Raw genomic sequence first — 20,044 nt, 5'->3', positions numbered from 1 at the left:
TTTCATCTCTCAACATCTTGATCTTTATCCTTAACCATCTCTCCTTTCTGCAAGGTTACTCAATTTATCACCTTTGACTTTATTTTTATCCTTCCACATTCCCATATTAATGAAAAGACATTGTGTGCTTTAAACCTCTTCCATTGCTTCTTGGTTTCCTGAGCAAACCGGATTCCTGGATTTAGGGCTCCATTTTCTCCATTTTCAGGTTTTAATTACTTTCATGGCCTTTGGGTAAAAAATAACTTCCCCAAATTGATTTTTTTTCCTCATTCCTAGAAATGGCACACTCAAACCATATGCCCTTGTGAACACAAGGTTGGGGCCCCTCCCAGGGCCTCGGAAGGGCCCATACAGTACAAGGCCAGGAAGTTAGGCTTTATTAGCTTCATGATTAATCCTCCTCTGCTCAGAGCTTAGGTAATTAGCCAGTCCAGAGCAATTTGAGTTCTCATGGGCAGTTATTCTTTTTTTGTTTTTTTTTTTAATTTATTTTCAGCATAACAGTATTCATTGTTTTTGCACCACACCCAGTGCTCCATGCAATCCGTGCCCTCTCCAATACCTACCACCTGGTTCCCCCAATATCCCACCCCCTGCCCCTTCAGACCCCTCAGATTGTTTTACAGAGTCCATAGTCTCTCATGGTTCACATCCCCCTTCCAATTTCCCTCAACTCCCTTCTCCTCTCTAACTCCCCTTGTCCTCCATGCTATTTGTTATGCTCCACGAATAAGCAAAACCATATGATAATTGACTCTCTCTGCTTGACTTATTTCACTCAGCATCATCTCTTCCAGTCCCGTCCATGTTGCTACAAAAGTTGGATATTTATCCTTTTCTGATGGAGGCATAATACTCCATAGTGTATGTGGACCACATCTTCTTTATCCATTCGTCCGTTGAAGGGCATGTTGGTTCTTTCCACAGTTTGGCGACCGTGGCCATTGCTGCTATAAACATTGGGATACAGATGGCCTTCTTTTCACGATATCTGTATCTTTGGGGCAAATACCCAGTAGTGCAATTGCAGGGCCCTAGGGAAGCTCTATTTTTAATTTCTTGAGGAATATCCATGCTGTTCTCCAAAGTGGCTGCACCAACTTGCATTCCCACCAACAGTGGAAGAGGGTTCCCCTTTCTCCACATCCCCTCCAACACATGTTGTTGACTGTCTTGCTAATTTTGGCCATTCTAAGTGGTGTAAGGTGGTCTCTCAATGTGGTTTTAATTTGAATCTCCCTGATGGCTAGTGATGATGAACATTTTTTCATGTGTCTGATAGCCATTTGTATGTCTTCATTGGAGAAGTATCTGTTCATATCTTCTGCCCATTTTTTGATATGATTGTCTGTTTTGTGCGTGTTGAGATTGAGGAGTTCTTTGTAGATCCTAGATATCAACCTTTTGTCTGTACTGTCATTTGCAAATATCTTCTCCCATTCCGTGGGTTGCCTTTTTGCTTTGTTGACTGTTTCTTTTGCTGTGGGCAGTGATTCTTAAGCCACTTAAGCCCAAGGTTACTGCTAGAATAGTTTGCTCTCCAACCAGAAGGCATTTCAAAATCAAATAAAAGAAGAGCAGAATCTGGGCATCTGAACCATCTATGGTTGGCATTCAGACCTCAAAGCTGGGTGCTCCCACAGGGGTGCTGCATCGCACATGGAGTTTTGATGCAGCTTAAGGTCCTGCCTGCAGACCTGCTTGAAAACACTGAAAATACAGCAAAATTTCTTCCTCCTTTCAACATCTAAAAGTCTGCAAACAGGCTCTTTTTTATTTTTCTTTGAATTCTTCCCCCACCTGGGCATGTTATCTAAAGCCCCTGCAGGCTACAGACATCTGCTGAGGTCCCGTAGGGACAAAGGTTGGAGTAAAGCCTATATTCCCTATTTTACCTCCCAGGTACTGCTACCAGAGTGCCTGAAATTTTTAACTCATTTATTTATGTGCCACTTAATCTCCTAAACTATATATGGAGGGGAGGCGCTCTGTATTTCCAATGTCTATAACTTACTAGAAGCTCAACTGTTTGTTGAATGAGTAACACTGTATTGGACACTTAAGAGAAATGATCATGTGTAAAAAGAGCTCTTTTTGAGAATATTACTTAGGTAACTGATATTTTAGCTTTAAGGGCATACGATTTCAGCAATTAATAAATGCCAAATTTAAGAACAGAAAAAGCTTATCATCCACGAATGTATATTAGCAGAAAATGCTGCCAATCTCTCTGCCTGCAAAGATACCCAGGACAAACCACAACATCCTAACAGGTGGAAACTTATTACATCTTAATCAGATACAACGGAAGAGACAGGATATTTACATATGTATTTATCATTTGGCTGTTTTTCAAGTAAAACCACACGGGAATACAACAGGAAGAAAAGTATATTACTAAAAAAGTTCTGCAATACTGTTTATATGATATAGAGATGAGGTAGCGAGAGAATCCTTTTGCTTATGCAAATAGCTTAATTAGTCTTTCACATCTTCAAAGGAGAGTCCTCTTGAGTTGATCTTGAAGTATACTGTAAAGAACAAGACAACTAAATTGTTCTGCATGATAAAGTAAACTACCAATAGGAGTAATAACACTCAGAGAAGAGGAGCCAGAAGGTCAGACTGCAGGAGTAAGAGATGTGTGCGCCTCACAGATTACTATGAGGATTTTCCCAGGAGACTCAGTGGCTCAACAAGTCTGACCCTCCCTGACCTGAAACTTACAGCTGCTCTCCTGAAGTAGAAAGAAACTAGTCGTTCAAAAATGAAATGGAATTATCATCCGCAAACCTGTTACTACATAATACCTCATTAGCTCCAGTAACGTGGCAGGAAGTCACCTGAACAGAAAGAAGGGACAAAAAGGAATCAAAAGAAAGTATGGAAGAAAACCAAGAAATAAGGACTTATCTGTACCCATGTAAGACTCTGTAGAGAAAGGGGCAACAGTATAGAAAAGTTAATAGAAGAGTTAATAGATGATCTCTTCCATCCTTTGGATGTCACAGATGCTCATGAAGTTTGGGTTCTTTTTTTTTTTTTTAAGATTTTATTTATTTATTTGACAGAGATCACAAGTAGGCAGAGAGGCAGGCAGAGAGAGAGGGGGAAGCAGGCCCCCTGCTGAGCAGAGAGCCCGATGCGGGACTCAATTCCAGGACTCTGGGATCAGGACCTGAGCCAAAGAAAGAGGCCTTAACCCACTGAGCCACCCAGGCGCCCCAAGGGGTTTAGGTTCTTTTTGAAAATGAAGGGTTGCATGGCTTTCCAATTGCTGGAAGTCATGGTGGCTTGTAAGGGCTTATTTAGCCAGAGCAACTCCATCTTGGTTAAATAGCCATTTTGTTGTTTGTGCAGTAAACTTAAATTAAGCCCCCCACCCCGAGAAACTTACTTAGAAGCAAGTCCAGGAAACCAGTAAAATGTAGTTGGCTAGCTCCTGATAACAGCCCAGAATACAAGGATGAGTCAGGCCAGATGGAGACATCTAATCAGTACGAAGCACTGTTTGTAACAGTGAGAAGGTCCTGCCCAAACCAAAATGACTCCATCCTGGGAAGGACGACCATCTTATTATTCACACTGAATATGTTAACTGACTAAGCCTTCCCGGAAAGTACTATTTGTAACAGTTCCTGGTATGGGGTAATCTTGAATAGCAAGTCACCAGACCAGATGGAACTAGCCAATCAGCAAAAGACACACAAACCCAGTGGGTTAAAAGAACAAGATATGGGTTGCAGTTTTACCCAATAAAAGGTAGCCTGTGAGAGGTCGCTGTCTTTAGAGGCAGCCCTGACCAGTCAGTCGATTCTTGAGCCTGTAAGCTGGGGGTGGTCACTCTCTTCGGAGGTGGCCCTTGCCAGTCAGTCTGACTTCTACTGCTTGGCATAGAATAAAGCTTTGCATAACTTTCACTTTGTCTCAGTCTCATTCCTTTAATAACGGACCCCAACAGGCTTTTCCACATTAGCTTTTCCAAGATGGGTAAACACTGTTATATCAACAGGAAACCTGCTTACCCAGTCAAAGCTCTCAAAAGAAAATACCAAAGGGTACACCTGTGTGCCACCCAAACTGTTAGCAAAATGGTACTTGGTGGGGATAGAGGAGTGTCAACGAGATTCCGTACAAATAATTATGGTGCTACAAATAAATTCTCAGAGAAAAAGCAATTGCTTGGGTGAAGAAAGGATCAAGGTATTGGAGCACAGAAAAGAGTAGTTTCTAGAATCCAGCTAGAAATCCAGAACAATTTATTATACGAATTTACTGGAAAGTACTGCAGAATTTTCCCCACTCGAAATAGTAGAAGAGAAGCCCATAAAAATGCTCACAACAAACAACATATATTTTTTAAAGAAAGTTGTATTCCTCAAAGGAGAAAGAAGATCCCTGGATGCTATGGTTAAGATCCTTTGGCGCCCCCTGCTGTTGGCCCAGGGTTGGCAATACCAAATGGTTTGGATTCCTTCTATCAGCTGTTTTTTCTTCTTACGGGAACATCTGCATATGACGTTTTCTTCTTCTGTTGGGTCATTTATTCAAACAAAGAGATTGAGAGTATTTGGTTCTTTTTTAGACAAACAAACAAACAAAAGTTCCTTGAACTAGCTGTTTAAAGTGAGAAGAAGCAAAGGGCAGAGAATGAGGACTTCAGGGTGAGTTCACCTCCCTTTGAATCTTGGGTATGACTTGTGCTTTCTGCTAACATGATCCACACAACTTAGGGTTACTTGAGCTGAGAGCCAACAGAATGCAAGAGAATTTCCAATATGTAAGAGCGGTAGTAGGAGTTTTTGCTGCATAGTAATGGTTGCCAGATGCTGTTAGTGGAGTCAGGACAGGAACTTTTTTAACTGGTAAAGTCTATGTAATCCAACTCAAAGGAAAAGTGATTGAAACTCTGCCCTCTTGGGAGCACCCAGATGGCTCAGCTGGTTAAGCATCTGAGTCTTGATTTCCTTCAGGTCATGGTTTCAGGTCATGAGATCAAATCCTGCAACAGGCTCCATGCTCAGTGGGGAGTCTGCTGGAGAGTCTTTATCCCTTTCTAGGTCTGCCTGCTCCTCCCTCTTCACAAATAAATAAATAAACCTTTAAACTCCGTCCTCTTGGAAATGTTAGCAATTATTTGAAAATTTTTATCAATTTAGATAGATATTAACCTACTTGGAGACAAATGGGTTCTTTCTTTGTGACATTTGAGATTAAGCCACTCAGCAGGAATCAGGGGATAAGAATTCCCAGGCTACCAGAAAACTTTTGCTAGAGTAGAGATTAGAGGAGAACAGAAAGATTGGGCCCTAGTGGCAGCCCTTCATCAAGACAAGGGACCAACTGCTGTAGAGGATGGAATAAATGTATGGTTTGCTGGAAATCCTAGAACAAGCTGTTTTATGTGGGGTTTTTTTTTTTTTTAAGATTTTATTTATTTGACAGACAAAGATCACAAGTAGGCAGAGAGACACGGAGAAGCAGGCTCCCTGCTGAGCAGAGAGCCTGATGCAGGGCTCGATCCCAGGACCTTGGGATCATTACCTGAGCCGAAGGCAGAAGACTTAACCCACTGAGCCACCCAGGCACCCCTGTTTTATGTGTTTTATTCTGAGATTGGGGATGGCGTTTTCCCCCGATTCAATTATTTCTTTTCTTTTCCTTTCTTTGAAATATAAGTCTATCATGAATAACTGGAGTGACCAGAAAACAAGTAAAGGTTTGCTTTCCCATATGAGTGTCCAAGAAAACTAAAAGATGTTGAGTAAAGAACTCAAGACGACTTCAGTATCCCAAGGAAACCCCAGCCTTTTGATTCAGAAGTAGCATGTGCTATATGTTTTTACAGAAAAGAAATAAGTAAATTGAATAAAACCTGCAAGAAGAAACTTTGGAGATTCCAGGTCTAATACCTTTCAAAGGTATTATTAAAAACTGAAAGATATTTTATTGAAAACCTTCTTGTTGGGATCCTAAGATGTTAAAACCCAAAAATAGAAGTTATGAGGGCAAAATAAATTTAAGAATTAAATTTTAATACAAGTTCCCTTGGATTAAAGAAACTGGTGTGTGAATTTTAGATATACAAGATTTCTATATCTATTTCTCCAGGTTTTCCCACAGTATAAAATAAAACAGCAAATGTAGCATTATAGCTTGGTAAGACTTTGGATTTTTCTTTCTAAAAGGCTAGATTAAATGAAACCTACTAAATTATATACACTTGCTTTAGAGACATAGTTGCTACCTTTGTCATTATTTAACAGCATGTAAATGTATATATATGTGCAAATGGGTGTTTACATAATTTTATGTAATTAATATTTAAATTTAATAATTGATGTAATTAGTATCTTTATAAAAGGGTTTTCTTAATCTTAGTCATGAGCACAAATTATGTAGACTGCAAAGTTACCTTACATCCACAATCTGAGTAAAATTTTAGGCTGCCACATTTCTCTGATAAATTCAGATTATTGACAGTAATTATATTGTTCATTGAAGCTAGCTTCTCTATAATTCCTAAAATCCCAAAATGACTTTAGAACTTTGGAATAATACAATATGGTAATAATTCATTGAGTCTATATTTATGTAAAGATTTCTCAAGTCATTGAATTCAATACCTATTCATGTCTTTTAAATGTAACATTCACAATTTTTTTAAAAAATCTCTTAGCAAATGAGGAAGCTTCTGTAAACTGATAAATTTTTTACTAAAAAGATTACAGCCAATCATGCTTACTTGTGAAAAATAGGAAGCATTGAATGTACAAGCAAGAACAAACACTTTTTTTTTCAATGACACTTTTCCTCGCTTCAATATTTTTTGTCTTTTTCTGTTTTTGAAATGAGCTCTCCATGACAAAATATCAACCCACACTTAAAAAAAGCCAGCCACTGGCCCACTATGGAAAAGCTCACAAGTAAGGACAGATCACAGCAGCAGGTAGCAGGAGGAGGGAGGTGATCCAAGCAGTGGTTACAAATATTGACACGAAGCTGAAACTATCCAAAAAGTTGTGCCTTAATGTTAGCACAGGTTAGACTCGTCACTACCTTGGTGGGCGGCCTCAGCGCTTTTGTGTGCAGATTCCACACAGCAATACAATTTCTGCCAGTTAAGAATTCTTGGCTTGCACCAATCACAGGGCGGGCAGAGGGCCATAGACTAGTCTATTGATTTTTCAAAATGCTGTCCTAGACCTGGTAATGTACTGAGGAACCCCAGGAGCTCGACTTCTGCTACAGCGTATAATTTGGGTTTCCTGGCTGAATACGTAAGTAGCTCAGCCGAAAACCAAACACCCTAGTGAGCTTCAGGGATTGGTCGGGCATGTTCTGCCCTTCCACATTCCTCTCAGCAATAGTATAAGCACTGATGTTTTGCAATTTGCTGGAAACAGTGCCATTATTTAAATGACATTTCTTAATCTGAAACTGAAGTTCATTTTCATCGTGAATATCCTTCCATGTGGCAAGGAAGACCGGGCGATCCATTTTGCCATCTTCTACAAAAAGCGCATTGAATGGGATGAGGCAGCCTAAGCAGAAGATCTCAGTGTTGTTCTCACAGCCAGCCGCAGGTTATTCAGAGGTTCCATCTTCATGACTGGGCTCAAGGTGTTGAAAGGCAGGGAGACATCAGTGCTGTGGCTTGGCATCAGCCGTGGATGGATGGTCGGGGGAGAGCTGAGTGTGACACCAAAGCTATTCTTGTTAAACTGAACTAAGAGCCTGTCCTGTGCTGCAGAGCTTTGTAGGTGAAGTTTGCTTTGTTTTGTGAAGTCCATTTAGTTTGTTTTGTGAAGTTCATTTCCATCAATATGCGCCCTTGGCAGTGAGTAAATGTTCCGGAAATCTCCAAGCCTTTAGCTTTTACTGCAGGCAGCCAGACAGCCTTAGGAGGGCATATCCACCAGGTGCCATGCCTATTCCTGGGGAGAGTTCAAACAGGTCGTTGGGACCCCTGCTGACTACAGGGGATGAAGGATTGTCCCACCAGACTGTCTAGGTCTCCTCCCAAGACTTTTTTTAAGATTTTATTTTTTAAAGATTTTATATGTTTATTTAAGCGAGGGTGCATAAGCAGTGGAGGAGGGGCGGTGCAGCGGGGCAGAGGGAAAGGAGAAGCAGACTCCCTGATGAGCAGGGAGCCAGGTAGACTCAGGTCTCAGTCCCAGGACCCTGGGATCATGACCTGAGCTGAAGGCAGACACTTAACTAACTGAATCACCCAGGTGCCTCTTTAAGATTTTATTTTTAAGTAATTGCTAACCCAATGTGGGGCTTGAACTTACAACCCCAAAATTAAGAGTCATATGTTCTACTGACTGAGCCAGCCAGATGCTCCAAGAACAAACTCTTATTTAAAATTCTACTGGAGGGGTGCATGGGTGGCTCAGTGAGTTAAGCCTCTGCCTTCAGCTCAGGTCATGAGGGATCTCATGGGATCAAGCCCCACATGGGGCTCTCTGCTCAGCAGGGAGAATGCTTCCCCCTCTCTCTCTGCCTGCCTCCCTACCTGTGATCTCCCTCTCTCTCTCTGTGAAATAAATAAATAAATAGTCTTTAAAAATAAAATAAATAAAAAATAAAGTTCTACTGGAGGTTCTAGGTAGTACAGTATGATAAGAAAATAATTAAAGGAAGAGGAAGAGGAAGAAACAAAAAGGTCATTGATTTTATATGATTGTCTAAGATCTAAAAGAATATAATGTCAGATTAAGTAAATATAATGTCAGATTCACAAGAGAATTTGGCAACTAGATATAAGTTAACTATACAAAAAATAAAAAATTGGGGTGCCTAGGTGGCTCAGTCATTTAGCGTCTGTCTTTGGCTTCAGTTGTGATTCCAAGGTCCTGGGATCGAGCCCCACATCGAGCCCCACATCAGGCTCCTTGCTCAGCAGGAGGCCTGCTTCTCCCTCTCCCATTCCTCCTGCTTGTGTTCCCTCTCTTGCTCTCTCTCTGTCAAATAAATAATTTAAAAAAAAAACTGTTATGGGCTCATTCCCTTGACAAATATTTTTTTGAGAACTATCATAGAGCAGGCCCTGAGCTAGGCCTCGGGAGTACCCTGGGGACCAAAATGGAAGACATCCATAATGTGGAGGAGCTCAGGTATGAATGTCCTAAGATATTACGTGCAGGGCAAATAGTACATATGAATCTGCTAGTTTAAGATCACAGTAACAAACCTGGAATATTTGGGGATGGGGTTGGAGGTAGGGAAGGAACAAGATGAAATAAACCAGTGTTCTGGGAGTAAAAAATAAATAAATAAATAAATAAATAAATAAACTGCATTTTCATACACCAGAAATAAACAATTTTAACACACAATTTAATAAAGACAATAGTAACAATAACCATAAAAATCGCAAGTACCTAGAAACAAATCTAACAATTCTAAAATGTTACATTAAAACAATAACAAAAATCAAAAAAAATAAAAATAAAAATTTTTTTTAAAAAACAATAACACGGGCGCCTGGGTGGCTCAGATGGTTAAGCCTCTGCCTTAAGCTCTGGTCATAGTCTCAGGGGCCTGGGCTCTCTGCTCAGCAGGGAACCTGCTTCTCCCTCCCTCTCTGCCTGCCTCTTTGCCTACTTGTGATCTTTCTCTCTGTATCAAATTAGTAAATAAATAAAATCCTTAAAAAAAGAAAAAACAAAGATCTAAGTAAAACTGAAAGTTTTAGTTCTGTAAGTTTCACAAAAAAATCATTGTAAAGATATCAGCTTTCCTAAAATTGACCTACAACTTACATGAAATCATGATTAAAGTCTCAATAGGCTTAAACTCTTCATATATATATTATATAATAGATATACATATAACATATATGATATATAAATAAATATGTAATAAATATATACAATATATATATAAGCAAAGTCTCAAGAATTTGTGTTTAAAAACTTAAAATGAATAAACTGAGAGAAGAGACTTTCTCTGAAATAAACAAAGACTATGACAAAGTTAGATGATGAAGGCAAGCAGTCTTGGCATAGAGATAAATAAAAAATAAATGAAACCGAATAGAAAGGCAGATATAGATCCACATGTATATGGCTCTGAAGAGATGACTAGAGGAAGCATTGTAAATCACTAGAAAAAAGAAGTTTTTCAATGTATGGTTCTGGAGTGCTGGGGTAATTAATTATCCAAATAGGAAAAAATTAATTGGGTCTTTACCTCACACTATATGTGAAAAAATCAATTTGAGATGGGTTAAAGTTTCAAATGTGAAAACCAAAGCATTAGCATTTACAGAATAATATATAGGGTATTTCTAAATCTTGTTATTTACACACAGAAAACTCTACTCATTTTTCTAAAAGAGTGAGAAATTCAACGACATTAAAGTTTAAAACTTCTGTTAATCAAAAAATACTAGAATGTGACTGAAAAGACAAGCCACAGACCATGAGAAGTTTTTTGTAATACATATGGATTAGTCTCCAAAATATATAAAGATCTTCCTTAAAATCAGAAATAAAAAGATAGCCCCATGGGAAAATGTGCAATAAAAATAAATTGTGCAATTCACAGAATGGGAAATACAAATGGCCAATAAAAATGGAAGCATACTCGATCTCTCTGTTAATCAGAGAAATACAAATTAAAATCACAATGCAAGACCACTTTGAAATCACTGTAATGTAAAAATTAATGTCTAACAATACCAAGTTAGAGAACAAGGTATCCACAATCCAAGGTATGGAAATGATACAGATCAACAGGAATTCTTATACACACTGACAGGTGTATATATGGAATGGAAATTGGCACACTCACTCTTGAAATAATTCAGCATTACCTTATAAATTAAACATTCATAATTCTACTCCTTCGTATATACCCAAAATCGCTGGCATATGTGCACGAGGAGACAGTTACAAGAATACTTCAGCAATGATTTGTTCATTATAGCCAGAAGTAGAAACAATCGAAGTGTTAATCAACAAAAGAATGAAATAATTTGTGGTATATTTGTAAACTGCAGCTGTATATTGAAATATGAATGAGTCTGATATACAATGTTAAATGAATAAAAGCAGAACCCAGGAAACTACAACAGAATGATACCATTTTTAGAAAACTCGAATATACATGCACTATTGTTTAGGGAAGCATGCATGTGTGATAAGAAGTATTTTTGGAAAAGGGATAGTAGTTACTTCTGAAGAAAAGTCAAGGAGAGAAAACAGAGGAGAAGCACAGAGTTTCAACATTACTGATAACATTCTGGTTGTGACCCTTGAAGGGAATGAATTTCATTACTGTGCTTTGTAAATTACATGTTAAATGTGTTCTTTGTATCAAATGTTATATAATAAATTATTTTAAACAATGAACAAGAAAGGTTCAGTTACAACTTAGTACCGGATGGGATGTGGGAGTGAGGAGGAGTCGGGAACGAAGGTTTCCAGAAGTTTTCCAGTCTGGGGAACTGAACAGAGGTGAAAGTGTTCATAATAATAATCGTGTTGGTCAGGAAAAGCTAACTGTTGAAAAAAAAATCCCATTAGATCATTTGGGTCAGGACTTTCATTCACATCCCAGTATACCAACCGAGGTCATAACAGCACTTAAATCCCCTGAAAATCTGGGTATTCTCCTTTCCCTTGTATACAATTACTCTGGTATATGGCCATCGGTCCCTTTAGAGAAGATTTGGAGTCTCTTTATTGAATATACTTGTGGTGGCATTGCAAGTTTCCTTTTTAAAGGGAACTATGCTCTCTTTCAATTGATAACTGACACAGATCTGGAACCTGGGGGAAGGATCATGATTTTCCACTGTAGAGGCTAACAAGAGTCCTCTGCAATACTTTCTTTTTTTTTCTTTTTAATGGTGCAAAAAAGTTAATTAATTTATTTATTTTTAAATTTATTTTTTATTTATTTTCAGCATAACAATATTCATTATTTTTTAATTTTTTTAATTTTATTTTTTATTTATTTTCAGCATAACAGTATTCATTGGCTACCCACCTCTTACTCTTAGGAACACTATATGCTATTAACTTTCACCATAGTTTCCTAGGGCTTAGAGTCCCCTGATTCCCACCCAACCTTACCATCTATATGGTAATTATGCCCACCTTCCTCTCTCATGCTTAAGTGCTTCCCTACAGCTTCTGCTGTTCTAGAATCCTATCATTCTACTGACTCAAGGGAACCGAGTCTCATATGGGACTCAGTATAGCTTTTCAATCAAGTCTCGAGCCCAGGGATATTTTCTATTATTCATTTATTTGATTGAATTTATTCTTCTTTTGGAAATTGTCTAAGTTCCGTATATTAGATTTCCTTGATGGGTCCTAATCCTGTCTTTCCCTCATTTTCATTCCTATGGGTTTTTTTTAATTTTTTTTTATTTTTACCTCTATGTTTCTATAGGTAGCTATGATTTTTATGTTTAATTTTCAGTGGTGATCATCTTCTGTTTCTGTTTCCATATTGCATTTTTACTTAGAAAATCATGTCTAATGGTCCTAGGAAGTCCTTTTGTGCTCTATTGGCATTTTCTTAAGAATTCCCATGTGTGTGTTATGTGTGTATGTGTGCTGTTTGCTGAGATTCTCTTCTGATTATCTTATCATTCGTTCAGCCACGAGCTGTGGTTGAGTTCTACCCCAATACTTTCCTCGTCCCCACCCTGTGTAAATGAAAGCAGGACTGTCACAAGCACAGCACCCCAGGCACCAGAAAGCAGTTCATCCACATCCAGTGGCCTTTGCCATGCCACTGCTGGTCAAGGCAATCACTGCTCAGTTATAGTGCGGTTCCCTGCCAGAGCCACTGTCGCGCTGGGGCTGCACTCTGCTGACACAAAGCTTACTCAGAAGAGCTGTTGCCAAGCTGCAGCTTGCAACAAGCTCTTTCGCACACCACACGACTGCGGACACCGAGCCCTGGCACTGAAGGGCCTCTGTGCAGGACATTAGACCCCATCCCTGCACAGGTCCCTCTCCACAAGCTGTGTTCTCCCTTCCATAACAAAATGAGCTGGACAAGGTCTCTAGCTCCCTCACTCTACGGTTTTGTTCTGAAAGACAGTATACCCTTAAGAACATCTCCTTAAGTGGCGTCTGGGTGTCTCAGTCAGCTGAGTGTCCAACTCTTGATTTTAGCTCAGGTCACGATCTCAGTCAGGGTTGTGAGAATCAAACTCCACATTGGGCTCTTCATTGGGCTCTGTGCTGGGCATGGAGTCTGCTTGGGATTCTCTCTCCCTCCCTCTCTCCCTCTCTCTCTCTCTCTCCCCCTCTGCCCTTCCCATCCCCACTATCACTGACTGACTGACTGAATAAATAGAAAGTACATTTGTTTCAGTGATGAGGGGTTGCTAACAAATGAAAAGAAGACACACACACAAACATGAAGCTATCACAGCAATCCAAGAGACATGATATGCCCCTAAACAAAAGTAACAGTAACAATAAAAAGACCAGAGGACCCTTGGGAGCTAGATTGAGGAGGGAGATCCTGTGGGACTGGGTGACTGAAGAAGTATCACAGGACCATAAGGAGTCATCCAGATCCATTCATTGTTTTCTCTTGTGATGCTGCCAAGAGTATACAACATGGGGAGCAATTTTTAGAAGGGAATTCCTGTTCTGAATATGTTGAGTTTAAGGTAGCTGGGGAACATCCAAATGGAGGAGACAGAATGCAAGTGTGCAACATGTGTAAGGCCCAGGGTGAGATCTATGGTAAATTATCATCAACATTTAAATGGTAGGTACAGGGGCGCCTGAGTGGCTCAGTTGGTTAAAGCCTCTGCCTTCGGCTCAGGTCATGATCCCAGGGTCCTGGGATCGAGCCCCACGTCGGGCTCTCTGCTCTGCAGGGAGCCTGCTTCCTCCTCTCTCTCTCTCTCTCTGCCTGCCTCTCTGCCTACTTGTGATCTCTGTCAAATGAATAAATAAAATCTTTTAAAATAAATAAATGGTAGGTACAGCCACAGGGTAGATGAAGCCAACAAAGAATCCTGGAAAGCAAGGAAAGCAGGTAAAGAGAATTTAAGGAACAGATAGACACAGAGACACAAAGAGGAGACTAAAAAGAAGAGAAAAAAGGAAGAGAGACATGGAAGAGAGTTTAAAAGAAAGTCATCATCAATGCAGGCCAGTGAGTACAGCCATATAGATTGCACACAGCACAGCCCTGGTTAGCATCATTCACATGGACCACGTTAATGGCGCCCCCAAGATATGCAGTGTACCCTCTGCCCAACCAGGTATGGCAGAGCTGCTTAGGATCAAATGTCAGAGTTAGGTCAAGCAAGATCAGAAATGTGCATTGGCTTTGACAATGAATGGAAGTCATTGGTAACCTGAGCAAAGCAGTTTCGGTGGTGTAATTAGGGCAGCAAAGAGTACAGAGAACAACTCCGTGAAGAAGCTTGGCTGTGAGGAAGAAGGAAGACACTGGTGGGGGTAGATTGGTGGCTAAGAAAGGATTATTTGGGGTGCGCCTGGGTGGTTCAGTTGGTTAAAGCCTCTGCCTTTGGCTCAGGTCATGATCCCAGGGTCCTGGGACTGAGCCCCACATCGGGATCTCTGCTCAGCAGGGAACCTGCTTCCCTCTTTCTCTCTGCCTGCCTCTCTGCCTACTTGTGATCTCTGTCTGTCAAATAAATAAATAAAATCTTTAAAAAAAAAAAAGAAATGATTATTTTGTTTGGTTGATCTAATGGTGGATCAGTTAGATTTTTATTTGGTTAAGGATGGGAAATAGTTGAGCATGATTACTTAATGAAGAGAAAGGGCCAGTAGGGATGGAGGAATTTAAAGGTAAAGGATAGATGAGCAATTTTGCCAAGACTGAAACTTGAAAGCCTGAATAAGGGATTATCCTTGAAGAGGAAGATGGTAGTTGTTCCCCTGAAATGCAGCAGGGAAGGAGGAATGACCCAACGGACACAAGTGGAGATAAACTTGTAGGGGGCAGATGAGAACATTTATACAGTGTTTTCCTGATGACCTTGCAGGATCTCTGCTGCGAGAAAAAAAGGGAGTTGCCAAGTAGAAACCTGCCCAGGGGGCACCTGGGTGGCTCAGTGGGTTAAGCCTCTGCCTTCGGCTCAGGTCATGGTCCCAGGGGCCTGGGATCGAGTCCCACATGGGGCTCTCTGCTCAGCAGGGAGCCTGCTTCTCCTCATCTCTCTCTCTGTCTGTCTCTCTGCCTATTTGTGATCTCTCTCTCTGTCAAATAAATAAAATCTTTTAAAAAAAAAAAAAAAAAAAAAAAAAAGAAACCTGCCCAGGAAGGCCTCTGAGTACAGAGAGGGAATTTAACAGCTCCTATGCAGAAAAAATAACTTAAAACTCAGTTCAAGGTTTTAAAGAAAGTATGTAGGAGAACACGGCTGGCTCAGTCAGTAGAGCATGCAACTCTTGATTTTGGGGTTGTGAGTTCGGGCACCACACTGGTTATCGAGATCACTTAGAAATAAAAAAGTCTAAAAAGAAAAGTGTCTCAAGATACAATCATTAGGAAGAGAGACTGTAATCAAGAAAGCAAAGAGTACACCTCATCCAAGAAGATACACAGGTGGCAAATAAGCCCTACAAAAAGGTGTTACACATCATCTGTCATTGGGGAAATGCCAGTGAAAATGATGACATACCACCACATACCTATTACAACTGCCAAAGTTCAAGACACTGACAACACCAAATGTGTGAGGGTGTGGAGCCACAGGAACTCTCACCCACTGCTAGTGGGAATGAAAAATAGTACAGTCACTCTGGAAGCCAGTCTGGAAGTTCCTTACAAAAAGGAGCCTGGAGGGCTCAGTGGGCTCAGATCATGATCCCAGGGTCCTGGGATGGAGCCCCACATCAGGTTCCCTATTCATCAGGGAGCCTGCTTCTCCTTCTCCCTCTCCCTCTGCCCGTCCCCCTGTTTGTGCTCACTGGCTCGCTCTCTCTGTCTTTCCATCAAATAAATAAATAAAATCTCTGAAAAAAGAGGGGTGCCTGGGTAGCTCAGTCATTAAGTGTCTACCTTCTGCTCAGGTCATGATCCCAGAGTCCTGGGATTGAGCCCCACATTGGGCTCCCTCTTCAGCGGGAAGCCTGCTTCTCCCTCTCCCGCCCCCCCACCTTGTGTTCCCTCTCTCACTCTCTCTCTCTCTCTGTGTCAAATAATAAACAAAATCTTTAAAAGGAAGGAAGGAAAGAAACATACTCTTATCATACAATTCAGCAATCATGCTACTTGGTTTTTACCCAAAAGATATGAAAACTTTTGTCTAAACAAATATTTATAGCAGCTTTATTTGTAATTGCCAAAACCTGGGAAAAACCAAGATGCCCTTCAGTAGTGAATGTATAAACAAAGATACATCCAGACAATGGAATATTATTCAGCGCTTATTTAAAAAAAAAAAAAAAAAAAAAAGCTCTATCAAGCCATGAAAAGACATGGAGGAACCTTAAATGCATATTGCTAAGTGAAATAAGCACATCTGAAAAGCTGCATATGGTAAGATTCCAACTCTATGACATTCTGGAAAAGGTAAAATCATGGAGACCACTAAACGGTCAGACTTGGGGTGGGGGAGACACAAATGAACAGAGCACAGAGGACTTTGAGGGCAGCAAAAATACTCTGTGTGATACAACAATGATGGATATAGTCATTATGTGTTTATCCAAACCTATGTGATGCATAACACCAAGAGTAAACCTTAAAGTAAACTATGGACTTTGGATGATTACAATGTATCAACAGAGGTTCATACTTGGTTAAAAAAAAAGAAAGTCCCACTCTGGTGGGTGACACTGTTAATGGGACAGGCCATGCCTGTGGGGAAGCAGAGGGCATGAGGGAAATTTTTGCACCTTTCTGTCAATTTTGTTGTAAACCTAAAACTGCTCTAATTTTTTTAATTTAAAGTAAAAATTAGAAGTAATATTTTAAATTAAAAAAAGAAAATAAAGAGGAGCTCAAGGAGGCCCTCAGGACTTTGTGCAATCTCCAGTTAGAGAAGAGGGTGTATGGCGTGCTTCCCTGCCTCCTTCCCACCCCCCTTGGTTACAGGATAGTGGGGTCAGCCCATTGGCAACAAGGCGCGGAGGCCATTAACCCAAATTCCCACACTTGCCAAGAAGGCCTTTTGTCCTTCAACTCCCATCAGTTTACCTACAGAGAGAGAATGCCCAGAGGGAGAGGGTCTTACTGAAATGAACACACAGATCATCTGCTGGTTATTCTTCTTCCTGGAAAAAGAAAAACTTGGATTAAAAGTTAAATTGTTTCTTTAAAGTTGCAGACCTCCAAGTCATTTTTTTAAAGATTTTATTTATTTATTTGATAGAGATCAGTAGGCAGAGAGGCAGGCAGAGAGAGATGGAGAAGCAGGCTCCTTGCTTGCGGAGCAGAGAGCCCGATGCGGGGCTTGATCCCAGGACCCTGAGATCATGACCTTAGCCAAAGGCAGAGGCTTAACTCACTGAGCCACCCTGGTGCCACCTCTAAGTCATTCTTTGTTTTTGTGTTTTAACAAGGTCACCCTTAACAGATTTGTATCCTACAGAACAAACAGCTGCTTCAAGCCATTCTGCCTGCCTGGTAATCAGTGCTTCTTGGTAAGCCAACCACCACCACCACCACCACCACCACCACCACCACCACCCCGCTCTTATTTACATTCTCCCAAACCTTCCCAGTCCCAGGGCTTTAAATGCAGTCTCTATAAACAGGACTCTCAAATTTAAGCATCTAGCCCTGACTTCTCCCAGAGACTTATATACCCACTTTATCTACTTGACATCTATTTTTTGAGAGATCTTGGCCTTTGATCTAATGTGTTCAGTATAGAGCTTTATATTTGCCTTACCAAACCTGCTCCACCCACCATTTCCCCTTCTCTGTTAAAGGCATCACCATTCTTGCAATTGCTCAGGCCAAAAATCTAGGAGTCATCCTTCATCTCTTACCCTAGCCCTCTACATCTACCCAATCCAGCAGCAAATCCTACAGTTGTACCTACAAAATTTATGCTGAATTTGTGCAACTTCCTCATCTGTGTGCCATCCATCCATTCCTCTCCTGCCCTCCATCTCCACCCTAGACTAAGCCACCAATATCTTTCAGTGGGCTGACTGCCTAACTGGTCCTCCTGCTTCAGCTCCAACCCACCACAGCCTCATGCATCCATTCTTTATCCTGTGGCCAGAATGGTCTTTTAACACGTAATCACATCACATCACATTTATTTAACCTCTCCAGTGATTCCCTGGAACTTAGAATAAAACTCAGATTCTTCTCCATAATCATGGCTCCTGACCACTCCTTTCTACCCTCTGTCCTGCCACTGTCCTCTCCTCTACAGTGCAGGCTCCTTCCTGTTAGTGTGCACAGAGAGCCCTTTTACCTTCAGATCCCAGCCTTCACATTTGCCCCCTGGGACCTGGGCCCTCCCAGACACTCAGCTCACCTCATGAGAAAGGCCTTTCCTGACCACAGTGTTGCCCGCAAGCCATCCCCTTTACTCTCTAGTGCAATGTGCCATTGTGATTTCTTCATAGTACGTAAAACAGGCATTTTCTTTTTAACTTGTATATTCTCTCAGTCAACTCATATGTAAGCCATGAGAACAGAGCCCTTGGGAATGGTATCCCTGGTGCCCGAACAGCACCTGGCACGTGATAGGGGCTCAATTACCACCAGATGGATCTGACTTGGGTTCAAGAGCTGCCTCACCCCGGCCATGCAAGAAAAGCATCCTCTTGACCACCTTCATGCCACCAAAGGCAGGCAAAGTAGGTAAACCTGGAGACTTCAGTGAAACCAGGCATTAGCTCGCCTCTCACACCAGGAGTTTCTCCTTTTATCTATACATTATAGAAATTGCTGCATCAGTTTGTTGCTTTGCCTGCCTGCCATTCAGAGCCCAGGACACAGCTGTCCCAAGATCACCCAGGTAACAACAACAGATGCCCCTCCCTTCCCCCCGAAGGTGTATTGCTGGGTTTTTCTATGGAAGTATTTACCCATGCACTAAGAAAAATTGAAAGTTACAGAGAAGTATGACAAAGCAGGAGAAAAATCACTCATAATCACAGTTTTAGCATAATGGAATATTTCCCTCGTCTCTTTTCAATGCATGCTTTTCTTGAGATAACCTATAGTTTGCCAACCTTTTCTTTCCCATCATGTGTTTTATGTTAGCATTTATTGTCATTGGAAATAACTAAATATTTCACTATCTGGATAATTTACTGAACCAATTCCTTTTAGACATTTTTTTTAAAGATTTTATTCATTTATTTGACAGACAGAAATCACAAGTAGGCAGAGAAGCAGGCAGAAAGAGAGAAGAGAGGAAGCAGGCTCCCTGCTGAGCAGAGAGCCCGATGCGGGGCTCGATCCCAGGACCCTGGAATCATGACCTGAGCCGAAGGCAGAGGCTTTAACCCACTGAACCACCCAGGCGCCCTAGACATTTTTTTATTCAATTCTAACATGGCCATGGACGTTTATTTCCAAATATAAATATTCTTTGTTTTAAAAATTTTCCCCAGGATAGGGACACCCAGTGGCTCAGTGGGCTAAGCATCTGACTCTTGATTTGATTCAGGTCATGATCTCAGGATTGTGAGATCGAGCCCCACATCAGGTCCTATGCTGAGCATTCGGTCTGCTTGATTCTCTCTCCCTCTGCCCCTCCCTATTGCTTGCACACTCTCTCTCTTAAAAAAAAAAAAAAAAAAACTTCCCCAGGATCAATACCCATCTTTATATGGCTCTTGATACAGTTTCTAATAAAACCAGGGAAAGCCAGATGAAAACCTTTAGAAAGCATAAGTATTGGCAAAACTACCATAATCCTCCCATGTAATTCAGAATGAAAACAATACCAATTATATCACACCCCATATTTCCCTTTATAGTACTATCACAAGTATGAAAAATGCATGATTGTTAACCAGTGGTCTCTCTTGCTAAACTTTAAGTTCCATGAACATAGGGACCTTGTCCATGTTATTCACAGTACCAGGCATATATTGGA

The 20,044-nt window shown here is 40.8% G+C and overlaps 1 pseudogene; it reads right to left on the bottom strand.

The window, feature by feature from the left end:
• Positions 1-7,179: 7,179 nt before the first annotated feature.
• On the bottom strand, positions 7,180-18,775 carry LOC131839704 (AP-2 complex subunit beta-like; annotated as a pseudogene).
• Positions 18,776-20,044: the final 1,269 nt, after the last annotated feature.

The sequence above is a fragment of the Mustela lutreola genome, chromosome 8 (genome assembly GCF_030435805.1).
Source record: "Mustela lutreola isolate mMusLut2 chromosome 8, mMusLut2.pri, whole genome shotgun sequence".
Classification (NCBI taxonomy): Eukaryota; Metazoa; Chordata; class Mammalia; order Carnivora; family Mustelidae; genus Mustela; species Mustela lutreola.
The sequence above is the reverse complement of the archived record's forward strand: the minus strand, read 5'-3'. Positions and strand labels throughout refer to the sequence as shown.